This window comes from Apteryx rowi, unplaced genomic scaffold, assembly GCF_003343035.1.
Source record: "Apteryx rowi isolate R43461 unplaced genomic scaffold, aptRow1 scaffold_297, whole genome shotgun sequence".
NCBI lineage: Eukaryota > Metazoa > Chordata > Aves > Apterygiformes > Apterygidae > Apteryx > Apteryx rowi.
Window position 1 is genome coordinate 33,631 of NW_020449385.1, and position 22,754 is coordinate 56,384.

Sequence of the window (22,754 nt, forward strand, 5' to 3'; positions counted from 1 at the left end):
GGCTGAATTCATTGGCAAGTGTTAGCTGGGAATAAATGTTCTCTGCAGTTCCAAATCCCATTAAGGCTGACTTCTGCTATATAGATTCAAGTGCTATAATTAATAAAATTTCAAGAAAAATGAGTTTTTAAACTGTTCCATCTAGAATTAACATTTGCAGAATTTGGAAAGAGCTGCTTAGGAAAAAAAAAAGAAAAACAGAAAGAAATAGCCTTAAAATGGTGGGGGTTTAGTGGTGACCTGTACATAATACTACAAGGTGACAAATGTTAAGGACTGAACTATAGCAAAGATTGTAACATACCACACCAGTGCAGGAGATGTCAGTCCTATAGCTTTGTATGAAGATGTTTTGTCCATTCCAGTACAGAAGAATAGATAAATATACAACTAATAATGTATATTATGTATATCACAGTCAACAAGCCAGATCTGCTTGTAGTATAAATTGGCGTAAGTGAAGGGCAGTGGAACTAAGCCCATACATCAGCTGAGGCTATGCCTCAAGTGTGACCCAGTAATTATGATTCAGTCAATGAAAGTTTGTTTGAATCTGAAGAATGAGATTTGGCACAAAAGTTAAGTAGGGAAATTTTTTTACTTTTGGCAAATAATTTATTCAATGAAAAATGCAGGTAGCTTGCTCATGAAGCAACTGCAGGGTTGGCTAAAATTTGGCAATTTGTTTTAACCAAAGAAAAAGAAATAGAGTAAAACACTGGAGACATAGAGCATTTTGTTCTGATATTTCTAAAAAAAAAATGCAGTAATTTGGGGTAGAAGAGAAAGATATAGTCGCAAAAAGAGTTAAGAATGGCTGTCAGGATTTGACATACAACCCAGTGCTTATGACATTCTCCTTGGCTGTGAGAAACCCAGATTAACCATTTGCTGTCTGACTTAGAGCTGCAATGGGCAACCATCATCTCCAAGGACAAAGGGAACTTTGGATGGGTTTTCCCTGGTCTCTCCTGGTAAGCTGTTCAACTTTTATAGAAATGGTTAAGTGTTCACTGGGTCAAATATCGAGTGGGAGCTAGGATACCAACCTGCACGCTGGCCATGGCCAAGGAATGCTTTACCGAGAAGGAGAGCACCTTCCTCAAAGCTGCATATTTAAGACATTCTCCCATGATGTAGCAGATCCAAGTTCAGTCCTGGGTGCTGAGTGTTTCCCTTGACTCCTGTGCCATATTTTCTGAAGGAAGCAAACAAGCATGTGGGCTGGCAGGAAGGTGTGGCATACTGTCCAGGTCCCCAGGCTGTACAACCGAGGATCCAGACCCCAAAATACATCCCAGAAGCCCTGGGTTAAGATTCAATCATACTGTCCGGTCCTGATGTAAAGTTCACAACAGCTCCATTGGCTGCAGATTTTGGACAAACAGAACTACTTACAGAAGTACGATAAGCGGGACTTATTGCCATGCCTCTCATGTCTTTCACCTTCAACTAATGAAAACTGGAGTATTAGTTCCATGTTTGGGGCTATATATTTAAATGGATCACAGACTGCTGGTTGATTGTGTGCAAGCAACTTTACCTGCTTGTCTCAGCAGTATCACTTGTGGATCCAGAGAGCTTTTGCACACATTAATTCTAGTAACTGCATGTACACATGGTAGTACCCAAAGAGTGGGCATGGTCAATGAACATAGCATTTCAGATGCAAAGAAGAGGATCAAAGAATAGCTTCAAAGAGAAAAAAATGTATTAAATAAAATATCATAATGACTGTTGCATGGGTTGCAGCTAGATCYATTGGTGTTTTTCCAGTTTATTAAAAAAAAACAAAAACAAAAACTATCAACTGTGAGTAAGATTCTTTTGCTGTGGGCAGTACTGGGATAGACTCCTAGGTATGCTTAAGACAGCAGGAGGGAATGGATTTCAGGGGAAAAAAGAGAGAAGAAAGACATCTCAAGCCTGTCAGTAAATTTCCTACTCTTAAGTGTGTTTCTTCATAAAGTGCCATTTTGTTGAAATCAAATTATGATGCTTTTACCACAGCTTTTTGAGTTCCAGCATCTACATTCTGGAAAGGTAAATTACCCACCCCAGAACAGCCAGAGATTCAGTAGTAAGATGTTCACAAAGACATGAGGGAACCAGGTTCAAGACCTTTCTGTAAACACTGGACTCAAGTATCAGTCTCTTGATGTGATCATAAACCCAATATTCGGCAGCTGACTATTAATTGTGTGTCTTATTTTATGGATGACGAGTTTGGACTGCCCAAGGCTTATAGAGCAAAGCTGAACACTTACAACAGCAGATGAAGTCAGTAGAAGCTGTGGAGTCTCAGCACCTCTGACAGCAAGGCACTTTGGTCTGCGGTAATGTGCCCAGGGTTGCAAGCCACGAATTTTAATCCTTGCTTTGCCGCTAATTCACTGTGTAGCTCCAGGCAAGTCCCTGTCTCTTCAGCTGTAAAATGGGAATAATAATAATGGTCTCCTATTTTTCGGTGGTGATAAGTTCATCTATGTTCTTGAGGCATGCAGATACTACAGTGATGAGCAGCCTAGAAAAGACCATGAAAAAATGATTAATTCTGCATTTACTGCAGGCTTTGGATGTGTGGTAAATAAGGCACTACTAACTGGCTGGTGAAGATTACTATTCTAAGTAGCTGCTTTTTCAGTAGGTACTGTCCATCCTGTACAATKAACGATAAAGGCTTTTGGGGGAAAAAAAAAGGACAATTGAAAAAAAGTCATAATGCCAATGTACAGGAAAGTACAATTAAGATTTCTTAGTCTATTTAGATTCTAGCATTCTCAAACTTTAAAGTACTTGATTTTGGCAACCATCATAATATTCTTTTAAGGCCATTTTCTTCTGTGTAGGCATGTGATTACTTCTGTAACTTGCATCCTGCCACAAGAGTTTGGCTCATTAAAATAGCATTTTGACAGTGCACATGTGTCCATTCTTCATGTGTAATTATTTCTGTCTTAAAACCAGGAAAAACAAATGTGTCCTCATTTTTTATGTCTATTCTGATGACACTATCATGTTCCTGCCCTCATGTTGCACTTTTCTGGGTTCTCAAATCAGCTGCAGGGTAGGTGACCTATTTGCTTTCTTCACACAGTAGCTCCGTCTTCATATACAAATAAAATCGCCCCAAAGGTCTCCTCTTTGGACAAATTAACTTTAATTTTTGTTACAAAAATACACTTTATTTCATAGCTAAATTAATAAATCACTGCAGTGGTCAAAAAGACTTAAGTAGCCTGAGTTATTGGAAATAGCAAGGAAGGCAATAAAGAACACTGTACACAGTGGTATGCTAAAGCTTCAAGCAAACTTTATTACAGTAGTCTGAGCATGTTTACCCTCCAGTTTAACTGCTTATTAGATCATTGCTATCGTGTCTGTGAAAAGCATGTGCAGCACACAAAACAGTCACCAAATGTCCTTTTGCAGTTACTTTGTTCAGATATCTGTATTGTCATTCTCTATTTCATATTTGTATATACAACGTGTCAGTGCAGCAGTCCCCCAGTGGGGCTCATTCAAGTATAGTCGGAGTCACACTTACTTTCCTACATATAAGGAACATGTATCTAAGCTCTGCCAAAACAGAATTTGCACAGATTTGTTGGTCTTATCGCCACTCCATTAGGTGATGCTAGATTTAAAATTAGGATATATTAAATTAAAATCGTGATATTTGAAGTTATCTTGACATAAAAGGGAATCATCTACTGCATAATACTTGTGGCATACTACTTTCAATATGCATAACAAAGGAGCAATGTTTTATTGTAATTTATCTATACACATTTCTATACATATATTTTATAATTTTATTTGTGATAACTGAGGCCTATTTAAGATAATAAGAATGTACTGCATAAAATGAAGCAAAACATGACCCCAAAGAATATTTTAAAAGGATATTTAAAAGCATTTCTTCTTGCTACTTACATTGAGAATCTTCATGAGCATGTATTCTAGAGCAAATTTTTCCCATAAATGTCTTTTTACAGGCCCTGATCTTATGAACTGTGCACATGATTAATTTTGAGCATGTGAATTCCGTGCAACTGAACCCATATGCAAAGTTATTACTGTGATTCACTCACTAGAAAAATGTTTGCAACTCTCTGTACTTCAAGATTTTAACTTTCACTTAAAAATGGTGCTACTGGCTATAAGCTGGATACAAACAATAGGCACAAAATTACTGTCATGGATGGTAGTTACCTCTAATCACTTATGAATTAAACATCTGCTGTCTCGTATTGAAAATGTTTTAAAAATAGTTTGCAAATGAAAAGAATGACTGTAAAAGAGATTTCAGCAAAGAAATCTTTAGCTTGTTCTGAGCAAGGCAGCCTTGCTGCTCAGTAAAAGTTTTCCAGAAATGCATCACCCTTTGCATTGTTGCCTGACAAAATCTGATAGCCTAAATTTCTTTCAATATATTTTGCTTAGTGTTTCCTATTGGCATCTTCAGAAACACCTAGACTCTAGAAAACATAAGGAAGTAAGTAGAACGTGGATCGCCTGAATGTGTTTTCATGTAGGGTCTCCAATGAAAGAGAGGCTGGTTGAAAAAGTCACATTTCCTTTAACTGCTGATGATGCTCACTGGCCAAAGCCTCCTGCTGTGATCAACCATGAAAAATGTAGGCCAGTAAAATAATGCTACTATTGAGAAGCAGGAGCTAAACATAATTGTAACATCCCAAATTTCAGCAGGGACCACACTAAATGTAAGGAATTCAGTGCTGGAACACATGAGAATGATTGTAACCTGGCTGTACTTGGAGCTAAGGTAAAACTCATATTCTTCCTGGAATAGCACCCTGACGCTTGTAATCAAAAACAATTTGAAACACTGATGTCTTCGTTGATGTCAAGGAAAGAGATTAAGGGGAAGGGGAGATCACTGTCATCTTTTATATCACAGAATGTACTTTGAAAAGGTCATAGTGAAACCAGAGAAAAACCTGAATGGAGGGAGAATACTTTCCATGTGCCACAACTCCAGGACTACGAGTCATGAGCCAACACTGCAAACAAGCTCATAATAAGAATAACGTATAAACTCAATCTGTGGCAGCTAAGAGCAGTTGTGGCTTTTTTAGTTAGCTCAACTATGGCTGCACAAAGGTTTACATTTTAAAGAAAAGAATTTACTGGGGAAAGGATCTGATGCTGTATGTTGTGTTGTATAAGTGTTTATGTTGAGATCCACTGAGAGTTGAGGGTGTTTGGAAGGCTAGGCTCTAGTGACAGCACGGAAACCTGAACAATGCTTTACATCATTTAAAGGGTCTGAATCATTCAGAATATCTCCTGTCTTTGTAAAAAACAAACAGAAATGGCTGCCTCATGGCATTACTCAAACTCACATAGCTTTCTGGGCCCCAGGGCAAAGTAATCAGCCCCCATCAGCACTTCTCAGTTTAACCTGGGGTGCTTTTTGACTATCAACAGATTAAGTCACATCAAATTTAAAAATATGTTATCCACCTTCATGTGGATAACAGCCTAATCACTCCTACAGTTTTATCACAGCATAAAGCAAAGGAGAGTCTCAAGAACTTTTTTTTATCTGTAAGTATCCATAAGTGATACTCCATAAGCAAGCGCACACCCTAATGCTAGCTGGCCCTTGGAACAAGGAGGGTAACTACAATACATGTGATGTTTGTGTGTGTGTGCATGTTTGTGGGCACACATGTGTGTATGTGTGTGTTTGTGTGCTCCCACATTCTTTCAAGGGAGAGTCATGCCACACATACAGTGTCAGCATTTTGCTGAGACCTAAATCTACATTGCTTTCCCATTCCTGGTCTACTAATTGTCCTCCAAGATGGGAAGATGCAGCCTTGCCATCTTCCACCCTGGCCAAACATACAGAAGAGCACATGCCGTAGTTCCTGGAAAGGTGTAGCATCTGGTGCATGTCTGCTTTGCGCCATGAGGTTCCTAATGGGCTGTGCAGCTTGCCATAACCTCCAGAGCAGGTATGTTTGTGTGAGGCACAATCTGGCCTATAGTTTCACATCTAAGATATAATCCCCTTAATTTAGTAGAAAACAGAGAGTAAGTTGTTACTCATAACAATGTTATCTTCTTCTAACGATTATTGCTTTTTAATTACTGTTCTAAGTGGATTATATGCATAAGAGTCAATGAAAACAGAATAGAAAGAAATATTAAAAAAAAAAGCAAATTAAATATTTTATGTTACAAGAGCTAGATTAATCTTTCCTGGAGGGAAACTGGAAAAGATGTCAGAACATACCACATTGGAACATAGAAGCTGTCAGCGCCATCAGTTCCTCTTTTGGTCTAGAATCAATTACAGTGGACTTGTAGCAATTTCATTTAATGGTGAAGAGATCATATTAAGGAAGGAATAAAGTTTGATGGACTATGTGTTTTTTTCAATTTGCTACTGTTTTGAAGAATGAGGTTTTAAGCTTTCTGAAAGTTATTAGATTGTATGCATTGACTGAAGAGCAAGATAATTTGTAAAGCATAGTATGACATTGATTTCTAAAGCAAAAAAAAAATCGATCTAAGGTTCAAAGAACTGTAGCTTATTTTCATTATGGACATTTCTACTGAAAATTTCTGTTAAGATTTAAAACTGCTACTAAATATACAAAGAAAGACACCTAGTAAAATGCCAAATCTCTGTGCAGTCGTAAGCATGTAAGAAGGGGAATACTGGATCAGACCAAAATATCCTGTATAAAGGATTCCTGTAGAAACTCATGGAAAGTGAATAAGAAGAGGGCTAGTACTTACAGAGCCACCAAAAGAGAGGAAGAGCTGAGCAGTTGCCTTATGTCTAATAACAGCGAAGGTATGAGAAAGCCTAGAGACCCTCCCAGGACCTGGTAAACCCTGATAAGCTAATAGAAGAGTTAACATCTCATTTGCCTAAGGACCAAAACTGCTCTCAGTGGCACCCAACTTTCAGTGGGAAGTCAACTTCTCCACAACTCCTAAATTCCAGAAATCTGCAGTTTAGAGTTAAAAGTTAATCTATATTTAATCATACATAATAAATCTATAAATAAGAGTTATGTATGCCAAAATGAAGGGTATCAGAATGTCTGAAGTACTATAAAATGGATGTTTAATTGATTTATTTTGTCTAAAGCACTGTTGAATATAGAACTCCTTTCAAGAGGGGAAAATACCACTTACATTTCCTAGAGGTTAGAACAAAATATTGGCTATTAGGAGGCTAACATCCTCTTCCTTATCTGCCAAGGAAACCTTATAACCAAGGGTCATCGCATGACTGATAAATGATTTAATTCCATGGTGATTGTCCCATATTCCTTTAATGGGATTCTTGAGTGGAGATTAATACCTAATATCTCTGAGGTTTCAGATGCCTCAATGTATATTTTGCATTTGACTAATATATGTATGTACAGTATCTGAGAGCTTTGAAAGAAAAATGCCAGATATAGTTAGTGGCAAAAACTATATTAAAGCCTTTTAGCCAGTTTGTAAGCATAGTGCAATCTCTAAAGATGATGATGAAACAGGCAATTTAGAGATTTTAGTGGATGAGTGAACACAGAATGAATATGAATGAATGAAGGTGTATGAATAGATGATTTTTTTATTTTGGTTTACTGGCAATAAAAAGTACTTCAGGTTTATCTAGAACTATTTATAAAACTCTTGATGAATTGAGGGGTTGAAAAATGTTTTCTGGATTTCAGCAGTCTTTTTTCGGACTAGAGTACTTCAACATGTTTTAAAATAAAGAGGGGGGAATTTTGAAACATCACTTTGAATAAAAATATCTAAACCATTTCACTGAAAAAAGTCTATCTTTTCTTTTTAGCAAAACCAAAATGAGAGCTCAGAATATTCCAGTGTCACTGAAAGTTCATTCTGCATTTTAAACAAAAGTTTCAGCAGCAAAAATGTCACCAAGCCTTATTAAAAGCTCTAAATTAGTATATAGCACTTCTGCAACAGATGGCAGGATGTCCCTTTGTATTCAGGACAATGGTTTTTACCAAACAATGTACATATTCAGGTCTCAAAACCAGTAAAATAAAAATGGTGTTAGTTCTTCTGTTTCATTTTTAAGGCAAAGAACATTTCYATGTTTTCCATTTCATAGAACATTTCCAATTTTTCATAGACTGCCATGACTATTTAACAACACTTTACAGTTCTTTCACCCTCACACTTGATCTGAATGAGGGAGAATGAAGAGATGCATATCCCCTGTTACCAGCTTGTTTCACAGCTAGAGATCTTTTGAATCAAAACTTCTGATGTTTAAAGAAGAGTTGTGGATAAAACAAAATACAGCTTAAGGCTATGATATAATGCACTTAAGTCCCAAAGGAGATGCTCTTAACAGCTGCAACCAGCTCTGAAACATAACCTATGAATGTAAATGTTAAGGCTGGGCTCTTAAATTCAAGTTTTCTGACACACTGTGGGCTGACAGGCTTTGAATTTATAAAGACTTCCTATCCAAACAACAAAGAGAGCTAAAGATCACTTAGAATAAGTATTTTGATCTGTACTTACAAAACAGGTGGCAACTTATGAGAAAGTATTATGTATATATCCAACAGATTATTCCTTCTGATCAAACACATTTTACCCATCTTAAAATTGTTTTTCTATGCACAATTTGGAGACAGGTTTTGTCTGTACAAGTAGTTAGTCTGCATGTGTGTGTGTGTGCGTGTGCGCGCGTGTGTGTAGGGGTGTGTCCTAACCCTATTTACCGTAAGTATTTGTGTATAACTTAATATATACATTCACAATAAGGTTTTGTATGGGTCAAAAAATTATTCTTCCTCATGATATTTTTGTTTAAATAACTGAACTATCCAAGCATTTAATGGAAAAGCCTTTTTCCCATTTTTTCAGAAGATAGTACTTTAAAACAAAACAAAGGAAAGCATTTTTTTGTTTTCTGTGACTGTCTGCAAGATCCAAGGAATGATCCGCGGGAATCCTAACCTCTTTGGAGACCAAGGGTGCCTTAGTGTTTGCCAGTAAAAGTATGTGAGGGTACCTAATGGGCCCTGTCAAATAGATGTGCTCATTGGCACAGCTATTATACAACAGCACTGAGTTCAGCATATAGCATGTTAGCAACACCTACTTTCATTCAAAACTGTCACAACATTGGGTCAAGACAACCTCTGCACTTTGTAATACAGGTCAGTGAATAACATAAAATGCCTGCTAAGATGCAAGGATGAGAACTCAAGGCTTTCTTCTGCCTCCCATTAACTTTGCATGGAAAACCTAAATCCCTGTGAGTTAATCTGGCCTTTTCAGTAGTGGGCATTTTAGAACTGGCATCAACTATTCTTCATGAAGTCATTTTTATTTTGCCCAGAGTACTAATCTTCCTTTTGAAGATGAAAAAGTATGTAAAAGAATAAAAAGAAGTCCAAGGGGCTGAGAGAATTAACTTCTTTCTAGGGCAGAAACTCTTCTGCCATCAAAATCTTCAATTTACCGGAAGGGTGCAGAACCCTTGTAGCAGCAAGTATATCTTTTAGTAGGTCTTTTATAATATGGGCACAGTTGTGGCACACATTTTCTGGTCTGTGAAAGTACAGAGATTTTTTCTCTACATGATTTTATGAGCACTAACTGCATCTGAAAGTTTCTCTTTCTTAAACAAATGCATGCATTTTACAACAGCACTTGAATAACTCAGGAGGGCTAAAAGAACACTGCCAAACTTTCGATCATCCTAGTATGTATGTAAGTGCTTAAGGAGATGGAAGAACAACAATTAAAATATGCAACTCAATGAATTTCTGGGGTGAAGTACCACTTGCTTAAAAAAAGAGAAGAATCAGTGGTTCATTTGTGGAGCATAGTAATGAAAACAACAGGATAGTTAGAGGTCTGATGATTGTTTTAGTGCCTGTCAACAGCAAAATGAAGACATATATTTCTGATCACATCAAACATGGGAAATCCTGCACTGACTCAAGCCGAAGATCCGTGTAGCCTGCTGTCCTGCCTCAGGCAATGGACAGTAGCACATACTTCAGAAGGAGCATAAAAAAAGAGGACAGATAAAAAGTAAATCTTCCCCAGGTATATCCTTTTATGTTTCAAGCAATTTGAGGTTTATGGACTTCCTCAGCCAGAGGGTACATTCAAAATGTTGTGTTTAATAGCCATTGATGGACCTCCCTTTCATGCATTTGTCTAATGGATTTTTGAGCCCATTTATAACTTTGGACTCCACAGCTTCCTCTGGCAAGGAGTTCCACAATTTAATTATGCATTGTGTGAAAAAGGATTGTGTTTTGCTTGCTTTAAATCCACTGTGTGATCATCTGAGTGCTTCTTTGTTTTTTATAGTATGAGCAATCATTTATGCAGTTTGTGACTTCGTATACATCTACCATACCTCCTTTCCCTCATCTGCTTTCCTGGCTTAAGAATTGCAGTCTAAGACTTGCCTCTTTCCTCCTAAGAATGCTATTTCATATTTCTGGCCATCCCTGTTGCTCTTTTCTGTAGCTTTTTGTAGTTTCTCATCCATTTGCTAGTTCTCATCCTTTTTGAGAAGGAAGAGAACTGCACAAAGTTTGTAAGATGTGGGTAGACCAAAGATTTATACAATACTATACTGATGCTGTTTTGGTCTATTACTGCCCTATCATTCYTCACATGTGTTTGCCTCTTTGATCTCTGCTGAGCATGGAACTGAGCCTTTCACTCAGCTATCCCCAGTGACTCTCAGACCTTCACTGTAAGAATAATTGCAAATTTACACACCAGTGCTGTGTGTACTTTGCTAGCTTCCCCTATGCCTATTACTTTTATATTTAGAGGTAGAATGCATTAAAATAAAGTTCATTAAAGAAATTCTGTGGACCAAATTAATGGCATGGAACCTATTGGATTTGAACTAGATTTATAGTGTAAGTAAGTAGAAGTCTAGATCTTGACATATTCTTATTTCATGTTTATATCCTTCCTACCTTGCTCTTAAATGCAAATGAAAGGGCTTGTAGGCTTGCTAATTTATTGGCATGYTTCTGAGCAATGCTAAACTTTCCAGTTCTGGCTGATGTCAAAAGGAGTCAAATCTGGCTAGCTCTCATAGACTTGGACCCGAAAAGTATTGTTCTGGTAACTGTTTATACTATATGACACTGTCAATTCCATACTATCTGTGGAGCCTGATGCTGGGAAAAATCAATTTCCAGAGAGGTTATGAAAGATCAAGGATGTTATAATGTCATCATAATTACATGTAACTTGGGCATCAGCATTACATAAAAGCATATTGAATACTTACTTAACATAACATTTGAATAAATCATGTTTAAAATCATCATGTTCACTGAAACATTTATTTCAGCTAGAGACACATAGTGTAAGCTTCTCATACATAAACATTTTTGGCATTATTTAGAAAACTTGGCTCACATCACTTAATTTTTACTTCAAAAAATAAGAGGTAGCTATGTGAATCTTGTATTTATAGCAGAAACCTTCATCGTCTGCTACTTACTGAGGTTTCAGCAGATCTGCAATGATAATTCAATAACTGTGCCTATAATGTCCCGGGAGTTTTAAACACAGTTTCCCATTTTTGCATTTGGCATTTCAGTCTGTACTTTCTTACTTTTCTTGATAGGCTTGTAGGTGCTAAAAATAATTCATTAGTGCCTATCACACTGGGCGACAATAGCATCCTGGAATACCTAGCCCTGTTAGCATGGGTTGAACCTCCTCAGAAGAGGGAAAGTGAGTTTTGTTGACTCACTGATGCAGGCACCTCCCTGCTTCTGAGGTTTCCTGGGGGAAGGTTGGCAAGGTGGGTTGAATGGTCTTGATGTAAAAGCCCAGAAGCAGCTAGTCCCAGGAGGAAGTTTTACATTGAAGGTTTGCATCTGACTGTTACAATCAATAGTTATTGYGCCGAGGCCACGTAATCCACACTTAATTTGGACTCTATTGTATATGCTGGGTCAATCAACAAAGGAATTTTCTCCACTTCAAGATAAAAAAAGGCTCAGATATAATGAGGCGTGCATTCTCCAAGCCTGTGGAGAGAGAGTTTAACAGCACTTTTTTTTCCTATTTGTATAGGGCTTGTGCAAGGTGTGCAGATTTCCTCGTAGAGTACAAAAAAGACAGCATTTTTCTCAATAGTGGGGTTCCATATTCAGACATTTTCAGAATCTGAAGTTGAAATAGCTCACTTTTGTGTTGTTAGCATTATCTTTTGAGCTATAAATATTAGTCCTTGTATCTGTATTTTTATGCTGAGTCATTTTGTTAGATACATAACATCGAGAGCATTTGCTAAGCATCCTATAATTCACTAGCATTGCTTTGCATCCTGGCCTTATTCAAGAAGGGGATACTATATTTCACTCTCCTAATGATTATTTCCAAGTGAATATGATATTTAACTTAATTTCTCCTCTTACATGATCTTGTAGGATTTAAATGTGTGGCACAAAGGGATGTTTAAAATTTAGCTATGTTTAGCTATGTTTAATTTGGCTATGTTTAGCTATGTTTAAATTTAGTTATGTTAAGTGACACTTAAATTTTGACTTATATTTAGTTAAAAGCCACTAGCAATTCTAGTATGAGAATACTACTAACATAACATAACATATTTCCTGTTTGCTAGCCACCTCCCATTAGCAGAGACATTCCTCATGGAATCCCAACCTACTTAAACACATATGAGAGATCTTGGTCTGATAAGCTTATGGAGGGCAATGTGCTCAATGTACTGAAACAGACCTAGCTTTCCTTTCCATTAAGTCACCAGGGATAGGATTTATCTCATGCAGTTTTAGACCCCTGAAAGTTAAATGTCTACGTAGGTGTAGGCTTCATTCATCGCTATTAGGCACTTCTGGAGGGTGATTCATCTACCCTATTTTAGTCTTTTTTCAGTCTTTGTAGTTGCATTTTTCTCTCCACTGCTTATTAAAATAGCCTATGGTAACTGGCTCAGACATACACATCTAATTTTTTATGCTTATATCAGTACCAATGAATCCCAGTCAGAGGTGTTTTGAAAGTCCATCGTGGTATCATCCAGAAATTGGGCTGGTTTTAAAAAAGAACAGAAATTTGTTATTTTGCAGTTCAGGAAAGTCCTAACATTCCATACAGGTTGCTCATGGTATCTCTTCTTGTATTCTATTGAGTGTGACTTCAATGGAGCTGGGGGAAGAAAGGGGAAAAAGGAATTACTATTTTTGTTACTTTAATCATCCTAAATGCAAAACATTAGCTCTTTCTAGCAACAAAAACACCACCAGAAGCAATACCAAAACCATGTGCCCTCCATTTGATTTACCATCAACGATTGCCTGGCTGCACACAGAACATCTTTGCTTAATAGTGGCTCTAGGCAAGTGCATGTATAATATTCAAAGCAGTTTTGTTCTTTTATTAAAGTTGTGATAAGGATGCAAGGCATTTTAATGAGAATAATCAATTACATAATGATATTCATATACAACAAAGTGCTTTTAATATAAGTACATTTAATGTGGTACTTTTGTGATGGGGGAATTACTTTTGTAATACTTTCAGAAGCTTGTCTTCTGTTGGTGTCAGGCAAACAGCAGCAGTGGGAGACTTCTGTAAGAGATGAACTCAATTTACTCATCATTCACAAGAAGGCATTTTTCAATGCAGAGACCACTCTACTGAATATGAGAATTTCAGTATCAAGATGTGTCCACATTTTTGTAAGAGAAGGAAAAAAGGAGGGCATTAACAGTCTGAACAGAAGCCCACTGTGGAACTTTAACATTTAAAAGATTATATTTACTTTTTCCTGCTTCATTTGCCTAATTGTTTTCCTGATCTCCCTTTGCTGTTATCATTTTTCTTCTAAAAAGAAGCTAAGTTAATTCTGGACTGCCAATTGCATTTTTGCTGATGGATGCCAATAGTTAATGTGGCCACACAAGATGTTTGGCACTCTTTTGAAAATTTTAATTAATATATTAGGGGAAACTGTTAGTATATCTGAGTCTCTTGTTATCTTATGGGTACAGATATTTTAACTAAAGGGATTGAAAATGGATACTTTTTTCATTTATAATAACATGTTAATTTAGAAGTGGTGCCCTCTTCCACCCCTGGTGAGTTTCCTATCAATCCCATGCCAATTTTCATGGTCACAGGGTGAGCTGCATCGCTTTTGTGTGTCATTCCTTTGGCTATGTTTAGGGGTGTAGTCCTAAGGGAAAACACAAACTGGGCATGTTCCCTGACTCTCGATATTCCAACTTTGCAAATGTAGAGTGTTTACTCCAATACCTTGCAGCAAATGGCCTTGGATGCTTTAGGAAAGAGCCTGCCCGTTTTTTCTTCCCAATATTGACCATGTGACTCTACAAATATGAGCTCACAAATGTGACCACAGTCAGGGGACATATTTGGGTCAGTGCGGAGGTTCAAGTTGCCCCTTCTCTGTTCTTCCTCTCCTTTCCTTGCCTCTCCTTTGCTGAGCTCAAGAAATTACTCAAAGCCTTTACTGAGTCACGGTGGGCCAGACAACGAAGTGAGGTGAATACCGGACAAAACTGTACTTGAGCATATCAATCAAACCACAAAACATATATGCTCAGATGTGGTCTCAGGCATGAAATACTGTGATCTTTGAATCAGGAGCAACATGGTTTGCAAATCCTGATGTCTACAGCTATGAAAAGACCCTAGATATTGTGAAGATTGGGGTGGGATTTATCTGAAGATTAGATACAGATGTCTACATGAGAACTGGGTGCTTCCATTACATTGACAGAGACCTAGTCAGCTCAGTTAAGGGAGCCTGCGTACAAAAAGCTGGGGTCCTTCTTCTGAGGGATAATCTGACCTGAGAGGCTCCAGGCAGTTCCCAAACATGAGTAACTAGTGCCACTGGGATGCTCCGCAGTATCCCACCTGGGCTTCAGTTACCTCTCCAGAAGACCATGGGTTTTCCAGAGGTCCCATGTCACATCTGACAGCTCTACACAGGTATCTCAGGTAACTCAGGGCATCTTAAATGGACTAGATGGTGGCATCTAACCTGAGCCCTACCTGCCCTACCAATTTTATTTTAGGTGTCTGGCCATTGCAACAGGATCCGCAGACATGAGAAAGGCCCCACGGCTTTCTACCAAGTGCACAGGGGAAGTCAGGCATTCACTATACTCAGCTGTTAACATACTTTATCCACTGCATATTTAATGCAAAATATATAACCACACCAGGAACAGGGACCAAAAGGAGGATCTCTCCTTCCCCATATAAGTGGAGCTTAATGCATTCAAACTCAGGATCATTTACCCCATGCTTTTAGTTGCATCTCTTTAACTTTTCTAAACAGACAGGTAGAGTAATGCAGAGGCATAAATCAGATTGTAAGATACAAATCAATACTTATTATGGAGTGCCCCTTACATTCATCGCACCTTCTCAGAAACTACTTAGCTAAAACTTATATTTTATTGCTGATTCCAGCAAAGCCAACACATTTCAGACAAAATCTCCTTTTGCTCCCCATTAAACCAGTGGCAGGATAGCCCTTTGTCGCCACATCACGTGAAACAGTCGAATAAAAATTTTCAGACAAAATTCTCTTTATTCTGCTTAAAAAATACAAAATGTATTCTGCAAAGTCACATGGATTTCAGTTGGAAAAGCTCAAAAATACAGATTTAAACTGCAAATTTTCAATATTCCTTTTTGAATGTACCTCAGTGTTTAACCATACATTAAAGTATTCAAAACCTCAGAGACAGTGTTTCATTTTAGATTGAACACAATGATTCATTCGACTTCGACTTTTTTTTAGGTCATCTTACAAAAAATAATAAAATAAATGAATTTGAAAGTGTTCATCTGGATCAACTGTAAACCTTTCCTGGAAATTATTCACATAGCTTTAACAAGAAAGCATATTATTTTTATTGTGCCTTTCACAAAAGAAGTGACCATTTTTTCCTTTTTCATTTCTTGTCAATAGAGTCATGGATTTACAATTAAAACCCCACTTAGACAATTTCCAAAAGATTATTACAATCTTACCGTGTCAGAAGTTGAACAAGTCAATTTATAGCTTTTTTTCCATCCCCAAATTCTACAATGATGGTCTGAAAACCTTCTAGGCCCTAAACTATATTTTGTTTTGGCAATGGACACAGCGCATGTAAATCATATTCTCTCTCTCTCTCTTTTTAGGAATGCAGTTGAAGAAAACAAAAAATTATATGCAATTTATGACACAAGGTGAGTAGCAAAAAGTACTTTTAAAATGTGATTATTGTCTGTAAATGGAATTTTAACCCTTTAGAAATATTAAAAACTTCTGTCAACAAATATTTTAAAATATTGACAATTTGTCCTGAGCTACGAAATAATATTTAAATTAAAGCAAAATGACAAATATTTAGACCATCTTACACAAAATTCTGTATCTACCTAACAATGATTTCCCTTTACATATAGTGAATATGACAAAGAAATTCACTTGCACAGCCAGCTTAGTTACATGTTATTCCACAGGTGGAATATGGCCCATGATCCTGAGCCCTGCATTATGAGCTCTTTCTGACGTCAGAAACTCTCATTTTGGAATGAGAGAAAGGGGCTAGCTGGCACAGCCTAGGGAAGGGGAGATGCATTTAATAAGACTAAGCAGCATTTCCACAAGTGCAGTGACATATCTTGCCAGTGCACGACTGTGGATACTGCCTCTATATACCAGCGTGAAGCGCTTCCTATTCCCTCATTCTTCATGTGCTATTGTCTGCTAAAGCCACCCCTCAGAATAAGTAAGAAACTACCTAAAGGACAAGAGCAAGACATACATCAGACTTTCACTTTATTCTACTCATAGCTTCTTCCCTTGCGACTCTGTATTATCACTTTCAGAATTATTCCTAATCTTAGCAAATCAGGATTGATGCCAAATAATTTCACTGAATTTCCTTCTTATTGCTTGTCTTGTTTTATGTAGCAGTGTTTGCATATATAAATGCCTTTTTTTTCCAATGTTTATTGTTTGTCTTTCAATTTTTTCAGTGTTAATATTCAGAGAGACATTTGGATGCAGGCATCAGGAAGTAACATTTCTTAGTGTTTTAGCTAGTCCTTACACAGACGCATCAGTTGTTAGAATTCTGACTTACTCATCCTTTAAATCTACATAATACTAAATATAAGCAATTTAAATAACTTACGCTTGTCTTCTTTACTCTGTATAATGTCCTGCACAATGAGGCTTGGTTTTGACTTGGAATGCTGGCTGTTGTAGTAAAAATTGCATAAACAATAATTATGAATGATATTCATAAAATTATTGAATAAATATGAAAACAGAAAGAAGTGTGCTATATCCTTCTATTTTTATCTAACCTGAAATAAAAACCTGCTGCATACTGTTTGTTGAAGATAATAGTGCTCTTGACAAAGGGAGTTAGATGAAAGCTCTCAAGTAGAAACTCCTAACAAGGTCCTACGTAAAATAACTCTTCCTCAAATGCGGTTACAGTAAAAAAAAATCATAAATCACTTGTTTGTTTTTCTAAACACAGACAGTGTTTTCATCAGGTCAGAGACTTAAAGAACAGTACTTCTAAGGCACCACAGGCTTCTCTAACGTATTTATGTTATTTCAGTGCAAAATCATTAATCTTTATGATGAAAAAATGTGAGTTATAAAGAGCTGTGATTATTTCTTCCTCTACCAAAGTGTCAATGGATTTTTATTTTGATGCGTCTGACTCATTATGTGCACAATCCAAAGCTTTTTGCCTCGTAAGAAATGGAATACTTCAGGAATACTGTTCTTAAATTAATTCAGATAATGCAGATGCTCATTTCTTGAATTTCTTGAATAAGAAAAAGAAACAGCTGAAAATTAAACAATAGTTCAAAACATTTTGGGTCAAGCCTCTCATTGCAGGCAGATTTTGTCCCCATTACTCATATTGATTAACACCTTATCCTTTATGTGGCCCACTAAAATATTAAGAGCTCTACTATTTCAGAACTTTTGACATAACAACATAAATATTTCAGTATAATTAAATGAAAATCAGCAAATTATGCAACCAAAGCAAATGGATTCATGCAACACTGTTTTCAATGTGCCTGACAGAAATGGGGACAATGAGTATAAACTAAAATATTATTCAACATCAGCAAATATAACATACACTTTCTGCTAAATATACATAATAGGTAAATATAATATTGTTTTCCTAACACAATATGTCCAACAATTATTGCTTATTATTTGAACAGGCAGAATGCAGCATATAAAACCATCAAAGTGGAGAGTATTCCCTAAGCCCTGATACCACATATCTATTCCCCAGCATCCTGCTGTCACTCTAAAGCTCTGCTTCTACTGAGATACTGTAGAAAGGAAAGTAAGAAGGTTGAGCTTTCTGCAAAAAATATTAAGTTTCTGTTGAAAAGTGTTCTGGCAAAAATGGACCTGAACTTTTGATTTAATAAAATAAAGCAAAAAAGAAGTCAGGTTTGGAAAAAGTATCGAGAATTTTCATGTARGTTTTTTTTCCAGCCAGTTTTATTAATTACACCTTCTCAGCAGGTTAAACCAGCAGGCTAGTAAAATTGCTGCAAGGCAGAATAGGTAAGCAGCAGCGTGAGTCTCAGCCTAGCAAGATTAATGTCCTGTGTTCCTCCGAAGACACCACTTCAGCTTTAGCAGCAATTCTTCCTACAATTTTTTAGTTTCTGTCTATCTCTGTTCTCTATCTCTGAACCCTCTGTGATTGCAGTTTGCTTCAGGGTAAGACTGGATCTTTGTCAAAATCAGCTAAATGACAGACAAGCCAGAGGAAAATCAAAACGAAAATGTTCTGATAAGTGGTTCTGACCTCAGTGTGTAAGTTGGGTTATGTTCATTTCGTCAGGTAAGCCCTCAATACCACTTTCCAGCGTAAGAGCTTAGTGATACATTGCATAGTGTGATCAAATACTTCTTCCCTGATTCTCAAGCCACTTTCTCCTACAGTCTAGGGACTGATAGTGGTAGTACCACAAACGTTTCAGTTGTAAGCGGACCTCCCTTCTTTTCTGGGCCTTCCTATCATTGCCTCCTCTTCTGTATCTCCACTAGTACTGACAATGATGAAAAAACCTGGAATTTCCTCCAAAATGTTAAGTGGCTCCTCATTCCACTCACACTACTTTCAACAATTTCTACCCTTTAAAAAGGGCAAAGCATGTTTGGTCCCAGCTCCACCTTCTGAAAGGAGATGATCGGTGTATCTACATAACATTTTAGTGCAGATCGGAACTGTGCTTGCAAAGTGAATCATTTCATCATTCCCGCTTACTGTGCTTTGGTTCACAAGCCAGAGCCGTCTCGGAGCATCTGAACAGGATTGCTTTCATATGAAACTAAGGTGGAAAAGGCACTACAACARTTCACTGAATGTGGTCCAGCTGTTAATGAGCATTCAGTTTGTGGGACCAGATTAGAACTTGCCCTGAGTAAAAACACCAAAATGTGAATGGTGTGGATGTCAGGTCCCCAGCAACAGCTGTTCTGCTTTGCAAATTACTGCCACTACTTGTTAAGGCAGACATAGACAGTGAATCCGTTTTAACACCACTTACCCTAAAGACTTCTTTCACGTGTAAGCTTGGCAGGTGTATTCTCTCACATGTATATGCATCAGCCCAGGGCCAGTCCTTTTGCTTCCTTCACATGTAATGCTTGCCTTCCCAAATTTGACTTATCCATTTCTGCAGTGGCCTTTATCAACACTGGCAATCCTAAGGAAGAAAAGAATACCGCTCTTTCTGCCTTTACCTTCTTGATCAAAATTTGATTGGGAGCATAGATCTTAATTGTCTAGTGGCCCAGAGGCCGCAACACTCACCGAAGTACTTAATGAATTTCGTATACTATAGGCTATAATATATACTTAAATACTATAATGAATTTTAGTCTCTGAACTATGACATTAAAAGTCACACCTTTTACAGGAACAATTTTAACTGGGACAGAAAGACTGTATTTAAAAAAAAAGCAGGAGTGAGACTGACTACTGATTAAGGCACTTTAGGGAAGCAGAGAATTAGGTTCCATTCCTTAGGCCACTGAATGTTTATTTATTTTATCCAGCAATTAATTCCTGAATTACTTGATTATCTATGAACTAACAGTACTTCATAGATAAGAGACTAACTACTGGGCCACAGAGCTGTGTTAACTCTTTCTTTCTCTCACCCACCTATATTTAACTGTTCACTGAAAAGTGGAATATTTCAAACAACAGAGATGAAAACCTTAGATCCCATAGTCTGGGCTGATCTCAGGAGATATGTCCACAGATTTTCTTGGCTCTAGAACCTTCATGTTGTAACTGGGTGCTTTGTTTTAGTAAATAAAAAGTCCAGACTCCTTCCTGACATGTTTTGAAATAACCTGTTTGCTTTTTGAAAGGAAAATTTTAGGGGCCTAACTCCAGGAGAAGAATAAGGGTGGTGAATTTGGGGACAGGACAAGGATTCTGTTTCTGTGACCTGTTTTTTCCTACTGGCCACATCAAGCAGTTCCCTATTCAGTGTCTTTGCTTCTGTCATTTCCTTAAATACTCTGCACCATGCAGTGAATTTTTGAATATTAGCTCAAGACTTGTGCCACAGAAGCTGTGTTCAAAGTCTTTTCTGTGAACAAAACCCAAAGCGCCATTTTCACTGTAAATGCCACATCACTGAGATATCAAGATGATTTTTACCTTTCATGAAATTCAATGAACATTTTTCATTTCTTAATGCCTTTCAGTTACTACTAAGCCTAATTGAATTCAAAGTCCCAAAGAACAAATGCTTCATAACCCCCTAACTGCTTCCTTATCCCATCAGCTCCAACCTGGATTATCTTTAAACTACCCACAGATAAATGGAAATGGTTTCTCTGAAAGTTCAGACAAATACTTAAAATGAAGTGATAAAATATGATAGACTCCTCAGCACTGTTGATTCATTTGTACCTCAGATGTGTTTCCAAAGTACTAGAATAGCATGTTAATCAGAAGTAGTGTTCTCTAAAGTATTTTATTTCTGTTATAAAATAGACCACATATTTAAGAAAAGTTATGAGTGTTTAAATGTGTTTTTATACATTTAGCTCTTCATAAGAATTATATTCTTTAATATTAATACTTTCTTTCAACTCCTAGGGGGAGAGGAATGAGTTGGTACCCTTCCCTAGCTTCACTTTGTCTGAAGTCTTTTAAATAATTAACGTTCAKTACTGCCCATCCATAGTATTAAAAAAATCAGGATCCAGGTGCCTCAGATCACTTATATATACTTTTTTCTTATTATTTGTCTTTTCATTTTTGAGCCCTTGAGTCATTTATGCTTGATGACACAGTTCTCAACTTCCATCTTATGCCTTATTAGTTTTTAAATGAAAGCTAAGATTTTCACCTACTTCATAATCATAGTAATTATGGCATTATTAAACAAACGAAATATTGCAAGACTTATAATAAAATCAGAAAATTTGGTAACACTGAGTTTCTCCATGATTTTCCTCATGACCTATGGGTTTTTCACATTGTATTGAAAACCAGCCCTGTTTCTGCTTTTATTGGAGTTTTATTATTAACTGCAATGGCAACAAGGCCAGGATGGATTACGCTAGTCTTTCTTTTCAAGAATTTGTTGAGGAGACACAAAAAGCCATCCACACTTTCTCACCCTGACACAAAACCAAAGCATTCCTCAAGTGTCTGCCCTTTTCCTAGCAGTATTCCTATGGGAAGGGGATATGTARAAGGGAAAACAGGTGGTAAAAGTGCAAAAAAAAGGACCTTGCCTTTTTGCCGCTGATTAGTGAAAATCTGTGCTCTGGCATGGACCGGTGACCAGTGATTGCAATGCAACCAAATTAGGAACTGGCTGAGGGTATGTTTACATTGTCAGCAGCGCACGGTGAAGAGGTCCCTGAACCAGCACTGACAAAGAGCTGGCTCTGGAACCGAAGGCAATATAGCCAAGTCAGCATGCTTCTGCTTCCACGCCAATTAGTCCAGCGGAAAGGACTAATTAACCTGGAAGGAGGTTAATAATAACAGCAACTGTGCTGCCTCCAGCCCAACGCATATTTTATGCAAAGTTAAGACTACCCGACAACTCACAGGTAACACAACCGAGGACCCACAGTTCTCAGCGTGTGTGTTTGGCACCAGCTCGACTTCCCTTCATTACCATTCTGAGTTACATGTAAGGCTACACACGCCTTGAGGCCAGCAGAGATTTGTGCTTTCAGCAGGCGCTGGGGCGGAAACACCACGATCTAGGTCCGTGCTGATGGGATCCTACGAGGCGGCGCTGAAGGGAGGCCTCGGGCCGAGTACCTGTGGGGTGATGCCCTCCGGTCCGGCGTGCCGTGCCCAGCGCCCACCTCCCAGCCCCGGCTCCCGTTGGCACCGCAACCGCTTCCCTCCGCGCCGGCTGCCCTGCTTCCCGGGGTCGTGCTACGGTGGGGTGCAGCCCCCAGCTCGGGCCGGCCGCCCCGCGGAGCCGGAGGGGCGGCGAGGGCGGCCTGCGGCTTCCCTCAGCCCGGCCCGGTGGCGGGCGACCACTGCCGGGGCCCTGCTCCCGAGGGTGTTGGAGAGAGCCCGCGGGCTGCCCCGGCGCCTCGGCTCCGGGGGGGGTCCCAACCTCGAGGCGGGAAGGAGGTGGCGGCGGCGAGGAGGCACCAGCTGCCCCTGAGGCGGCGCCCGCGG